Source organism: Balaenoptera physalus (assembly GCF_965194825.1).
Source record: "Balaenoptera physalus genome assembly, chromosome: 9".
Taxonomy (NCBI): domain Eukaryota; kingdom Metazoa; phylum Chordata; class Mammalia; order Artiodactyla; family Balaenopteridae; genus Balaenoptera; species Balaenoptera physalus.
In genome coordinates, this window is record NC_138888.1 from 29,683,572 (window position 1) to 29,699,316 (window position 15,745).

Here is a 15,745-nt window from a genome sequence, read left to right on the forward strand (position 1 = left end):
AATGAAATTGTTTTCCTAACTTTTTTTGGCAGAGGTGTTCATTGTTAGTATATAGAAATAGAGCTGAATTTTGTATGTTGACTTTGTGTCCTGAAACTTTGTTGAATTCATTTACTATTTCTAAAAGAATTTTTGTGGAATCTTTAGGATTTTTATACATATGAGATCATGTCATTTTTCAAACAAAGATAATTTTGTTTCTTTTCCAATTTGGATTATGTTTTGTTTTGTTTTGTTTTGTTTTTGCCTAATTGTTCTGGCTAGGACTTCCAATACTGTCTTGAATAGAAGTAGTGAGAGCAGGCAACCTTGTTTTGTTCCTGATCTTAAAAGAAAACCTTTAGTCTTTCACCATTTAGTATGTTGTTAGCTGTGGGCTTTTAATATATGGCTTTATTAAGTTGAGGTACATTCCTTTTATTTCTAATTTGTTGAGTTTTTTTTTTTTTTACCATGAAAATGTGTTAAGTATTATAAAATGACTTTTCTGCATCAGTTGTTATAATCATGTGTTTTTTGTCCTTCATTCTGTTAACGTGGAGTATTACATCAATTGATTTTCATATGTTGACCCATTCTTACATTACAGAAATATAACCCACTTGGTCAAGGTGTGTTTAATCCTTTTAAAGTACTATTGATTTCTGTTCGCTAGTTTTTGTTGAGGATTTTTGCATCAATATTCATTGGAGATATTGGTCTATAGTTTTTTTTTTTTTCTTGTAGCATCCTTGTCTGGCATTGGTATCAGGGTAATGCTGGCCTCATAGAATGAGTTTGGAAGTGCTCCCTCGTATTCAATATTTTGGAAGAGTTTAAGGAGTTTTGGTGTTAACTCTTCTTTAAATGTTTGGTAGAATTCTCCAGTGAAGCCGTCTGGTCCCAGGCTTTTCCCTGTTGGTAAGTTTTGGATTACTGATTCAATCTCCTTACTAATTATTGGTTTTTTCAAGAGTAATTTTTAAAATAAACTTTAGGGAGATATAATTAATGTGCAATAAAATGTAGCCAAAGTTCAGTGAATTTCCCAACGCTAGTGTTCTAACAGTTCAGTATTGTATTTTTGAAAACTTTTCTCTGTATTAAGAGCATCTTATAACATAGGACAATCAGAGTCTTAAGAGTCAATCAGCAGAATGAATATAACCTCATGATGTAAACCACAAAATAAGTTAGGCTGTTAAATTATGTCCACGAAGTAGAGAGTTTACCTTAGAAACTGAAAAATAATTATAATGCTTTCCAACTTTTGTAAAGAGCTAAGAACTGAAAGAACCCTGATAAGCTCTTAATTTAATTAAATAAGTTCAAATTTGACAGCTATTTGTCAAGTATTCACTATGTCTGAGACATGAGGTTAGGTGTCGGCAGGATGAAAGTACAAGAGATTACCTCTATTTTGAAGAAGCTTAAATAGAAAGTGAGAGACAAAAAAATGGTCAACTATAATTCAAGGGAGACATTCACTAAAGAGGAAATAGTGAGCAATGGTGTAGAAAAGGACTGACTGACTCGCGTGTGTGTGTGTGTGTGTGTGTGTGTGTGTAAATGTAAGGAGATGTGGATTATTCTCCCCGTGACATCTCTTTTAAGGGCACTATAATTGATGGACTGCAAAATGGTTGAGTGCTTCTTATTGGTAGCAACCCTGGGAAGGTAATTCTGCTGCCAGGTTATAAAGACCAGGTTATAAATATCGTGCCCATAGCACACAATTTTAGAATAGTACAGAAGATGAGCTGCTGTAGAAGATAAGTGGAGTGCCCAAACATGGGCATTTTTGCTTGATACTGCTGAATTCTCCTATTTATGAGGTCTTTCTTTTTCAAAGCTGTACATTTAAGATTCCTTAGTACTGAATCCCATTGAAAAGCACAGGATCAGACGAGGAGGAAAAGAAGGAGAGAAAACGATTGACAAAAGGAAGGATTTATTTATTTCTCATTGTAGTCATCGGTGGGATTATTGTAAATGCTGAATGCTGAGAAGGTGCACACACCCTAGTGTTTGTGAATGTAACTGAAGAGTCCAGTACATTGTGGGCTGGAGTCTCTGAGCAGACTGAGCAATTCGCAGAGAAGCATTAAAAAGCTTTTATTTCCTTTCTATAAGGGAGGAATCTGCTACTCGGCAATAGGGCAGCTATTATTTGTGTGACTGTTACTAAATTTAAAGGATATTTTATACTTTCCATTTTTTTATCCTCTCAGTAATATTCAATGCTGTTGAACACTTTCTCTTTCCAACAAACTCTCATCCTTTGGCTTCCATGATAACACACTTGCCTGGTTTTCTTCCTCTCTGGACGTTTATTCTCAGTTTTCTTTATCAGAGCATCTTCGTCTCTCCATCTCTGAAATGTTATTTCACATCAGGTAACTATTTTTGGCTCTTTTTTTCTTATGCCATGTGTTCCTCCTCATAGGTCTCATCTACTTCCATAGCTTCAACACATTCTTTCTAATTCATCCATCCATCCTTCCATCCATCCCTCCAACCAGTCCCTAATCCATAAACTGACTTATGTATTTGACATCTTCACTTGGATATCCACAGATGCCTCAAATGAACATGCCTAAAAGTGATCTCATTATTTCTACTCCCCAATTCCAAACCTGTCTCTCATCTTTTGCTTTTTCATTCAATAAATAATACATTGTTCACCAATCCAAAACAGCATTTTCAGCAGTATTCTTCACACATCCCTCTTCCAAACTCCCAACATTTGACCAAACATCAAATCTTAGTACCTCTATGTCTTTGGTACCTCTCAAATCTGCCCACTTTCCTGCATCCCCACTGCTTCTACACTAAATAAAGCCATGAGCCTCTCTCCTGTGACTTACTGGAAGAACCTTCTAAGCTCCTTGCCTCAGGCTGTGCCCCACCCAACCATCTATTCACCAGATGGTGATCTTTCTAAAATGCAAATCGGATCATGCCTCTTCTGCTCCCCACTGTTCTCAAGACAAAAACTAGGCTCTATAACACGGTGTACAAGACCCTTTACTAACTGAGTCCTGTTCACCTCTCCACCCTTGTTTCTCACCCCATTATCTTCACATATGCTCTTTATGTCTCAGCCTTCTACACTCTTCCCTGTGTTTCTAAAACAGTTCCTTTAAGCATTAATTCGGTGAAGTGTTCCTTGAATACCCTTCCCCTCAGTTTAGGTTGAGCCCTCCTCCTACATGCTTCCATGGTACAGAGCAGTTCCCTCTCCCTGGCATCGTATTGTATTGAGATTGTGTTCTTGCTTGCCTGTATCTCCCACTGAAATCTAAGCTTCAAGAAAGCAGAAACCCTGTTTTATCAACAATTTTCCCCTAGTACTTATCTTATAGTAGGTGCTCAATATAAATTTATTCATTCAATGAATAAATTGCAATGTATTCTAGAAACATTAAAGAAAATGTTCTGTCCAAAAATGCATGGTTATCAGGCACACACACTCACACACACACACAAAATTTCTTGCCTAATTCTTCCTTAAATCTCCTTCAAGATTTTCTTATGGTCCCTGTCCTCTATTCTCAGAACTGATCCCAGGCTAGACCAGAGCGTGTATTGGTTTTCTAAGGGGTAGAACTCTAGTTCTCTTAGTGCTTTCACATACTGATAGAGTCCCCAAACCTCTTTAAAACTCCATCTCTTTCTCTACTACTTTATGACAGTTTTACTTCCCATTTATTCTTTCTCTAACTTATTTGTGAAATAAGGGAAGATTGAGTGGGGATTTCTGCTTCTCATACATTGTTTTCAGAATAATTTCACTTGCCTTCCCTCTTTCCAAAGCATATTCATAAAGGTAACAGATCACACAAATCACTATATAGTAGTAATTTTATAATTCAGAATTACTATTTGACTACTAAGCCAGGAGGCTGAGATTTTTTTGCTTTTTTAAATTTATGAGGTTAGTAAAGCTTTTAGCCACTTGCCTTGTCTATTACATCTTTGTGCCACTTTATAATAATAAACCGCCTCAGCTTGTGTGAGAGTCCTAGACTCATGTTTAGATTTGTAAGGTAATAAGTTCAAGGAAAACTTAGCTGAAGTCTTAATATTCAAACCACTTTGCCTCAGTGTTTATTCTTTATACTAAACATGTCTATAATATTGTACATTTTATACTTTTACATTTTTACAAGGTTTTGATGACAAGGAATGCCACATCTGTACATCTGAAAGTGGCAGTTACTTCCTCACATGTAGGATAAGTAGACTTTTTATGACATTGTCATGTATTTAATTAGTTTTGGTACATCAAAATTCATTCTCCTTAATTGAACATGTAAATATTTGGAGACTGTGGGTTGAATAGTGATTCTAATTCTAATATTTTTGTGATAAAAACATTTCCAACAGAAATAAAAGGATGTCAAGTTCAGTTTATAAGCCAGGTAAATATTAACTGCTAGGAGTTCTATAATGGTTCCAAGTATTTTATTTGTATTAGAAAGAGCAATATTGCATACTGCATATTTATTTCATATTTATAGTTCTCCACCTTGGCATTGGCTTTCTTTCCCTGTACATCATTCTTATGTAACGTAATTAAATATTACTTCAGCATTTTCTGTTTTTATAAACAAAACATCTTAGCTCATCTACAAGAATATGGTTCCTTTCCTTTGCATGTACAATCTGGACTAAAAGGGAGGAAATCCCACCTGGGTTTATTGTCATAAACAAGTCCCCATAATGGTAGTCTCCAGCTAATATTAGTTTGTCATGGCGCTGTCTCCCAGCTTCTCAGTACTAGACCCTTCAAGTTCTTCTGTGCCACCTTCTTGTCATCTGCCATGACATTAGTTTCTGGAAGATTCGTTCATTGCTATATTGAACCGTTCTGCAGAGATAACCATTGCTGCTACCAACAGTTAAACACAGGGCGGCGAGGGGAGAAGTGGCTCTTATTTATAGTATTTTACAATTCATTTTCTCAGATTTCCACTTCTAGTATGATTAAGTGAGATCCTACTAGACCCAGTATCTTCACAGATAACAATTGTAAACTCTGAATAAACTACATTCAACAACAGGAGCAACCATCTGAAATCACTGAAGAGTGAACAAAAGCAAGAAGATTCTGGAAGGGAGTTGACACTAGGAAGGAAGGAACAGCATAGGGTGAGTTGTCCACTTAATATGACTCTTAGCTTGAAGGCAGACCAAAGTTAGTGTTGTACTGGGTGGCTAAAACTTCAATTATTACATCAAACTAAAAAGCTTCTGCCTAGCAAAAAAAAAAACAAAACAAAAACAAAAATAATCAACAGAGTGAAAAGGAAACCTATAGACTGGCAGAAAATATTTGCAAACCATATATCTGATAAGGTGTTAATTTCTAAAATGTTTAAGGAACTCCTATGACTCAATAGTAAAAAAAAAAAAAAAAAAAAAACAGACTTGATTAAAAAATTGGTAGAGGACTTAAGTTCTCTAAAAAAGATAAATAGAGAAAATTATATGAAAAGGTGTTCAACATCACTAATATCAGGGAAATGCAAATCAAAACTACATTGAGGTACTACCTCACACCGCTTAGGATGGTTGTTATCAAAAAAAACAAAAGACAAGTGTTGGTGAGGATTGATATAAATAGGAACAACTGTACACTGTTAGTGGGAATGAAAAATGGTGTAACCACTATGGAAAACAGTATAGTCGTTCTTAAAAAAAATAAAAATAGAATTGTCATATGTTCCAGCAATCCCACTTCTGGGTATTTATGCAAAAGGGTTGAAATCAGGTTCTTGAAGAAATGTTAGTACTTCTATGTTTACTGCAGCATTGTTCACAATAGCCAAGACATGGAAACAACCTAACGTCCATAGAGCAGTGAATTGATAAAGAAAATGTGGTATATGTATACAATGGAATGTTATTCAGCCTTAAAAAAAGAAAGAAATCCTGCAATATGAATGAGTCTTGACTATATTATGCTAAATGAATATCAGTCACAAAAGGACAAATACTGCATGATTCCACTTATATAACATATCTAAAATAGTCATACTCATAGAGGCAGAGAGTAGAGTGGTGGTTGCCAGGGACTGGGTTGGGGGAGACAGGGAACTGCTTTTCAGTGGGTATAAAGTTTCAGTTATACAAGATGAATAAGCTCTAGAGCTCTCCTGTGCAACGTTGTGCTTATAACAATACCATAATGTACGCTTAAAATTTTATTAAGAGGTAGAGCTCATGTTAAGTGTTCTTAACACACACACACACACACACACACACACACACACACACCTCCAATAGAAAATCCACAGTCTTTTCTGCCTTAAGCATCAGAGGCTGACATTCAGGACAACCACAGCTACTGGAAAATGAATGAGTGAGGAGGGAGTCCTGGAAAGTAGAGAGCCAGAGAGATCACCTAATTCTGCATATAAATTCTTCCCAGATCTCTGACTGACCCCCATATCATGCATGCTTGAGACAAGCTGAAAAGTGCTCAAAAAACAATACAAGAACTGAACTGGGTTTTGAGCTGTCATTTGCAGTTTGGGCCCAACCAAGTTAACTACTTGCTAAAACAAACAGAAAACAAAAATACTTTTTAGAAGATTATAACAGAATCTAGAGTCTCCACAATATAACATTAACTATGCCCAGGATAAAATCCAAAATTATTCAACATTCACAAAACTAGGAAAATGTGACCCATTCTCAAGAGAAAAGATAATCAGTAAACTCTGAGATGATCCAGATGTTACAATTTGTTAGCAAGATTTTAAATCAGTTATTTTAATTATGTTCAGGGACATAAAGAAAAAACATGTTCACAGTTAGTGAAAAGACAGGAATCTTCAGTGAATAATTAGAAAATATTAAAAAGAATAACATGGAAATTGTAGAACTGAATATACAATATACGAAAGAAAAAAAAGTCAGCAAATGAACTTTACAGTAGAATAGAGATGACAGAAGAAAGATTTGGTAAATTAGATGATAGAAATTATATAATATAAAGAACAGAGAAAAAAACTGAATGAATAGAATCTCAGGAACGAGTGAAACAATATCAGAAGGTCTGGCATATGCATAATTGGAATTACAGAAGACTATAGAGAAAGAATAGGTGCCAAAAATGATTTTAAATTTCCCAAATTTACACATTGAAGAAGCTCAACAAAATGCACAAAGGATAAATAAGAAGTAAACCATCCCTGGACACATCATATGCTGCTAAAAACTAAAGATAAGCAGAAAATATAGAAATACTCAGAGAAAAATGACATACTTCATACAGGAGAACAATGATTCAAATGACTGTGTCTTATCAGAAACTATGAAGGACAATTCAGAAGAAAGTGGGTAAACATCTTTAAGTTGCGGAAAGAAAAATGAATAACCTCAGAATATCAAATCCAGTAAAAATATTCTCCATGAATGAAAGCAAAGTAAAGATATTTTCAGATGGAAAAATAAACTAAAGTTAAATTTTTTGTTGCTCAGGGGACTTGGACTACATGGAATACTTGTACTTAAACAGTACAAGTAAGATGATGCTTCTATTGGTACTTTACCAAAAGTTAATGATCACGGAAGTAAATTTTAAAAGAAAGTAATTTACCCTATTTTAAAGTTCCAGACTTGTTCGAGGGTAAAGGTCAACTAAATATAGCCTGTGGGCCAATTCTTGTCTGCAGCTTGTTTTTGTAAATAAAGTTTTATTGTAACATTTCCATGCCTATTTGTTTATGTATTGTCTATAGTTGCTTTCTCACTTCGATAGCAGAGTTGATCAGTTATGATAGAGACCATCTTGCCAGCAAAATTTAAAATATTTAATATTTAGACCTTTCATGAAAAAAATTTTCTGACCCCTGTTCTAGAGTCCTTGACCAAGCTGGCTTCCTGGTTTGTCTTCACACCAGTGTGGACCACGACGTATCACCATACTTCTGAGCCTAAGCCAAATGATACTGGGGCCTGGAGAGAAGAGCAAGTTTTATTCTTACTCCAAACTTAGGTCTACCTGCCACATACTTCTATCATGCACTTGTACTGACCTATTCTTAGGATGATGTAAGCAAGAATTTCCTTTCCTTTGAGGGGAAACTCATCCCTTACCCTGGAACATGCATGGTCCTACAGACCTGAAGGAATAGTCACATAATGATTCTACAATAGAGTACTTCCTATAGTCTGGTTTATTTGAGCTTGAATGTACTGATTTATCAACTTCTAGCCAAGATGAGGCTGCTCAACTTCAACTTAGTCCCATTTCAGTGTGTCCTCATCAAAGATTCAAAAATTCTTGGAGTTGAGGCTCACTCGGGGTTAACCTGTTACACATACAAAAAAATGTACATTTGTACTCACAAAGGCATATCTGTTTATCTTTACATTACAGAAACACATTCATTTACATTACTTGTTCACATATGAAATTACATGAGTTATTTAACTTTACCTGCAAAGGGAGCCATGGGGTGGTTCCCAAGTAGCTTCTGACATGTAGCTGATCCCTTGGTAAGGCTCTTCGGCTTCTCAGGACAAACAAGTTATTTTCCCATGCCTAGCTAGGGCTGCAATCTGTGTTGCTCTGATTATATTTGTCATTATACAATATTGAACATTCCTCTGAGGAAAGTCTGGTGACCATTTTCACTGCCCAGCCACCCCTTGCTGCCACAAACATGGAATGTGGGTATTTATTCTGTATATACCTCCTTTGTTATACACCTGATATGGATACATGGGTCTTGTTACAGCTGCATGGTATAACTCAGCCCCCAGATAACTCTATATATCTTTAAGGAGAAGGAAATATTATTTCACACATTCCTTGAATTCCTTCATGGAGGAGACTCCTCATCTTAAGTCTACTCCAACTTAGTAGGACCACCTTCACCCATTTATCTTTAGATATCCTTAGAAATCAGGATATCTTAGGAACATTCATTAGGAACAATGAATTTTTTGTTTTAGGAGTAAATAACTGCATTAACCATCTTTCACAGTTCATGGCACAGTTTCATCCTCAGTCCATGTGGTTTTCTATGTTGTTTTTTTTAATTTTTCCTTTTACCACAGGTCATCACTTTGTGTATGATATATATGTGTATGTATTCTTATAAAATATACATTGTTTTTGTATGTATGAGTTTAATTTGACAATGGTATTGTGCTATAGAACTTGTCCATTTTTTTTCAAAGCAGTCAATACAATGTTTTTAAAGATGTATCCATGTCATGTATACACTTAGTGGCATTATTTCTAATTGTTGCATAACAATATACATTATGAATGTATCTACCATATTTACTTCCAATTTTCTTAGTTATGAACACTTAGTATGGCCCTGAACAGCACCATGATAAATATTCTTGTTTAATTGTTTTAGTTGTATACCTGAAAGTGGGATTCTTGGGTCATCAGATCAACAGAAATTGCTCTCCAGGTAGGCTTTCATCAGCAGTGCATGCAATTTCCCATTTTAAAGTTTCTAAATTTTACCATCTATTGACGTAGAGTGGTATCTCATTATTATTTTGATTTATTTTTCTCCAATATCTAGTGAGGCTAAGAATCTCTGTATATGGAATGTTTATGTTTTCCCTTCTGTGAATTGCCAATTTATACTCTCTATTTTTCTTTTGCATTTCTTGCCTTTTCCTTTGCCTTTGTAGGAGTTCCTTGTATAGTCTGGATACTAATCTCTTGTTCCAGATATTTGCAAATGTTTTCTATTAATCTATAATTTACTAATCATTCACATATTAAAACTTTGTATGTAGTGTCTTTTGTTGAACTGAAAAACATAATTACAATGAATTTGATAAATATCTTTTTTTCAACTTAGAGTTTATGTTTTTGGAGTCTTATTTAAGAAGTTGTTTCACATACGAAGTTTACAAAGATATTCATTTTTTTAAGCTTTATAGATTCATCTTTCACACTTAAGTATTTAATCTACCTTGAATTCATATTTGCAATATGATGTAATGTTAAAATCCAGCTTCTCTTTAGTTTCAAAAAGCAAGATAATTTCCTGACCCTTCAACTGTGCAATCTATTTTCCTCACTGATTTAAAGTATAATTTTTAATATATGGTGTCCATAAATATATGAGCCTATTGGTGAGTATTCTATTCTGTTCTACTGATCTGATCTGTTTATCTATTCCTCTACAGATATCTTATTGTTTTTATTGTTACAGCTTTCTAATGTATCTTAACATCTCACAGGTTGATTTCTCCCTATTTGCTATTCTTGCTCAAGTTGACTCAGCCCTTCTTGGGTAGTTATTCTTACATAAATATTAGTATATATGTCAGGTTCTTCAAAATATTCATCTCAACTTTTGATCGGTATTATGAAGAATTTTTAGATTAATTTGGGGGCAAAGTCATTATCTTTATTGGTTCAAGTCATGCCACCCATGAATATAGTTATTTTTTCTTCATTTATTGAGGCCTTTTTCTATGTCCTAAAATTGAACTGTAAAAATTCTCCATGAAATTCTTGTGCATTCTTTTTAGATTCATTCTTAAATCCTTTCTGTTTGCCCTTGTTACCATTTTGTGTCAGCTTGATCAATTTGGAACTATGATTTATTTAACAGTAGAGAAATCAAATAATTTGTATCTTTCAAGGAATTTGTCCATTTTCTTTAAACTGCCAGACCAGTGGGCATAATTTTGCTTGTAATAATCTGGAGATAGGGAGATTATCCTGGATTATACCTGTGAACCTAATACAATCACAAGGGTCTTTATAAAGGACACAGAGGCAGGAGCGTCCAGAGAAGAGATGTGACTACAGGAACAGAGGTTGAAGGAATGCTGGCTTTAAAGATGGAAGAGAACCATGAGTAGAGGAATGTGGGCAGTCCCTAGAAGCTGGAAAAGACAAAGAATTGATTCTTCTCTAGAGCCTACAGTAGGAATAAAGTCCTGCCAACACCTTAATTTTTGCTCTGTTAGAATTCTGACCTCCAGAACTGTCAGATAATAAATGTGCATTTATGTCTGTGATTTATGATATTATCTAACTTTGTGGTAATTTTTTACAGCAGCACTATGAAACTAATACATATGGGTGATGTGATTGGTTTTTTAGCAAGTTGTAATATTTATTGTCTCTTTCTGAATTACCAAAAACATCTATTTTATAATATAGTCTTGGGAATTAAGGGAAGTAATGAATAGAAAAGAACACAATCCAACTCCTGCTACAAAGTAAATGTTCTGTAAATATTGATCCTCTTTGCTCTTTTCATATATTAGGAAGTACAACATCATTATGGAGTTCTAACCAGGTTGAATGATGTAACTGGGCAATTCTTTACAAAGATAAGCCTCGTAGCTACCACAGAGGATAAGCAACCAGATGCTTCTACAATGATCTGGGAAGCAGATCTAGTTCACTCCTGAACTAGAGTGATGACAATGGGAATATAAAGGAGAAGTCCAAGAGATATTTCAGAGAAGTCAGTGAAATATTGAATGTGGAAGACAAAAGAGAGACAACAGCAAAAGGTAACCCTTAGCAAATATGTCTGTGCCAGGGTTAAATTCAAAAGCACCCTTCAAACCTTTAGGATCTAGGAAGATTAGCATCAGCATTAGTAAAGCCCATTGTCACTGGCCCATTGTCATGTTCAAGTCTGATTCTGAGCTAATGTGCAAAGTCTCTGTTGCTGGTGCTCTTAACAATCCTCCTCTAAGTTGCTCCATTCTTTTCTGATAAACTCTTGACTGTGTCAATGCATATTGGATACGGTCTAGGAGAGTATTTTCCAAGCTGTAGTTCATGACCCATTAGATATCATGAAATCAAGTCGGTGATATGAAAGCAGTATTTTAAAGATGTAATAGAACTGAATAGAAGAATGGAAAAAATATGTATGTGTAGGTCATGTGTAGTAATGGTAAGAAATATTTTCTTGTCTGTGTGTGTTTGTTTATGTGTGTGTGTAAGTGGATTGCAATGTAAAATTAATTTTTTGTGGATCACTGTCAGAAATGTTTGAAAAATCTGGTATAAGAGGCATTAACCTATCCATACCCTTTTTACACCAGGGAGGTCAGACTCCATGGCAATGTGGAGATCAAAATTCCTTTCATCCTTCACTGCCAGAGATTGATCTCAGGCTAAAAGAAGAGTAATAACCACTTAAATTTTCTATTATTTGACTTTTATAACACATATCCACTAAGACTACACGTTTATGAGGTATGCCCTCAGATAACCTCTCATTCACTTTGTAAATAACAACCATTTATTTAATACCCATTGGAGACATGCACACTATCATGGATAAAATCATTGTTCATCTTTGATGGTGTCCTAAACCTTTTCATGTACATCTTTAAATTACTCTAATTCCCATATGATCTAGTTCTATCACCATCCAAACTTCAGACACAGTTTAATGATGGGTATTCTAAACTTCATTTATAATGAGCTTTAATAAAGGCTCCAGTAGCCAAAAAAGTCACATGAATTTTGATAAGGCTTTTAATTCATCAAGGATAGAAAATGTCTTTATGTTATTAGGAATTAACCACAAATAGGCATTTGAAGGTATAAAATATACTAAACTTCAGAGTGCCTAAAACCTTTTCATGAATCTTTGGTTCCTCCCTATAAAAAGATGGAAAGATATTTGAAATCAACAACTTATGATTCTAATTACAATCACTTGAGGAATTAATGACAGTATAAAGATTTCTTTTATAAATTGAGACAAAATAATACAGTAAAATTAAAGTGAAGTGAATACCTGATAAAATACTATTTGAATAAGAATTGGAACACTTTAGGGACTCTCACAAACCAAATGATTGATGAAGTGTTAAATTCAGTTTTTAAAGCAGCAAGATAAATCTTAATGAGATAAAATAAGACTAATTTAAAAATTAGTCACTACTTATTCAAACAAACTGTAAACAATCTTGACAGTAAAACAATGCTAGGTAATCCCTGATCAACTTTTATTTATTTTACATTTATATTCCCCAATATGATGTAGGAGATAATTTGTTGCTTTATAAATTATGTTTTCCTTATACCTAGGGAGAATTTTCCTATGAAAGACATTGGATTCTAGGTCATACACGTTGTGGTATTTTCTCATTTCATAAGATTTAGTGTTACTAGTCTCTAACTTTTCAGTTTGTAACGGATTTCAAAACAAATCAACAGACACATTGGGACATTGGTTATTTTGGGCTAGTGTCGAGTAAGTGAATATTCTAGGAGATTCTGGTGCTGTGCCAATGTCATTAAGGCTAAGTTACAGAGTCAGGTTTTTCAAGAAACTTTGATATTTGGCAAGAGGTCCTTTTTTCATATTGTTACCGTTACTACATTCAAAGGACTTGTCTACAGATAGGTTGATAGAGGGCAGTCAAGTCTTTTGTACTGCATAAATTATATCATTAAGTGTCTGAATATGGATTGACTTGTTCTCAAGACCTAAAAACTAAACACAGCTGAGAGCTAAATCCCATGACAAATGAAAGCTCTGTGCAAAGATCACAGACCGCATATAGCAAATGGAATTTCTAAAAACCACATTATCCTCTAATATACACCTGATAAATGATCATCTACAACTGCAGTTTGAGAGAAAAAAAGAATTTAATGTTGCTGCTTCAGGATAGCAAGAATCAAAGAAAAAATGTAGCATATACATTAGAAACAGAAAAGATTAATGCATTCAATTTAGTGTTCAATGTAAAAAATTTGGGGGGAGGGTAATAAATGATAAAGCTAGATTAAAGTTAATGCATTAGGCTGTTCCTCCTGAGATTCCTGTTGAAAAAAACTTTTGTATTATATGAAGTAGCATATTTAATGCTACTTTCAAGGTTAAACCAAACAGCTATGGGTTAAATATGGAAAAATTCAACTGTAGTACTCTTAGTTTTTTTGCCCCCCCAAAAATTTCTTACAATTGTATTTTAAAAGTAACTTATGATTATTTTGAATAATAATATATATTTATTGAACAATAATAATTTGTATTATATAAATAGTATATTATATAAGATTTATATTTTTGTGTAGTAATTTAAATTAGCCATGCTGGTCAAATTTTAAAGAATCATCATTATAACTAATTTCTAAAAAACTGATATCAAATCAATTAACTAGCTGAAGTGGTATTATTACTAAGCAGTCCATTAATCCATAGTCCATTTGATTCTATTTCTTTCTCAGATTTTTTATTGTTTAGTCATGGCTGCTATTTCTGATAGAGAAAACATATAATTAATTTGGAATAATAATATAAAGTGATTGAACTGAGATAAAAGGCCAAATGGGCACCCAGAATTTGAATTGTATTTCATACCATCAAATGAGATTCAATCTATATGTGTGCAACTTAGTGCTTTTTTATGCTTTCTCATTTTATATTTACATTGATTGATTTGTGCAATAGATATTTACTAATCATTACTGTGTGTCAGACTTCGTACAACCCACTACAGATACAATAAAGAACAAAGTACAAAGAGGTTTCTTCTCTCTTCCTCTTTTCATCTATTTTTTTTTTTTTTTCTTTTCATCTATTTTTGACATTGTCTTATCTTCCCTTCTGGGGTACAAGCTCCATAAGAAACACTATGAATCTTTTTTTTAGAATCTTTCCATACTGCTTAGTACAGGATATGCAATAGTAGATGCTCAATAAAATGTAAGTAAAAGAAAAATTACAATTAGAAGTAGCTTTGAAGTCATATAGTCTAATGGCTTATTTCTACAGATGACAAAGCAGTTAGCCAACTTACTACTCAAGATCCATAGTTAGTGCCACAGGCAAGATTGGAATCTAGGTCTCAACTTCAGACCCCAGGCTTTTTACAGTGTCATGCTCTTCCACTTCTGAGAAGATGATTATCATAGGATATTCAAAGATAAAATGAAACTAGTGTGTTACATCATAAATAATTTTTAAACAGATTAAAATATATACATTCCATATAATTAATTAGAAAAGAATATAGTGAGCAGACTATAGTGGTGGTGAGTCAGGAGGAGTAGGATGATATTGAAGATAATGAACAAGTCTGATTTTGCATAAAATATCTTCAAAGATGTAGGCAATTTTATTATAAATCTTATAGAGAAGCAATGAAAAATCTAGTACAGAAATTTGAGAAAATCATAGAGAAATAAGAGATGGATAATGTATGCATTATATGCCTCAGATAGAAATGGAGTAGTTGAGAAGGGAGAGGGTTTGGAAATAGACTTTCTCAATTCTATATTTACATTATAGGATTTGAAGTAGAAGTTTAAGTATATTGTAAATTTTTGTTATAAACAGAAATCTTCAGTATATCTAAGTCTATAGAATTTTGATCACTATATGATAAATGTAATTGAGTTTTATTAGAGTAATATTACTTCAAAAGGTGCATATTAATTTTATTTGGGAATAGATTGAATTAGGCTAGGATAAACTATAATATTGAAAATGAAGGAAAAAAGAGAGTTATTCTAAACTTATAAATGTGGGAAGTCAGTATGACAACAATTTGAACTTCTAGTCTCCATAACATTTTCCTCAATTTTATTTGATGGTTTTAATCTTCATATCAGCTTAATGAATGCTAAGGAATGAACTGTGTACCCCCCAGATTCATATGTTGAGGTCCTAACCCACTTGTGACTGTATATTGAGATAGGGCTTTTAGGAGGTAATTAAGATTGAATGAGGTCATAAGGGTGGGGTCCTAACCCATTAGGATTGGTGGTCTTATAAGAAGA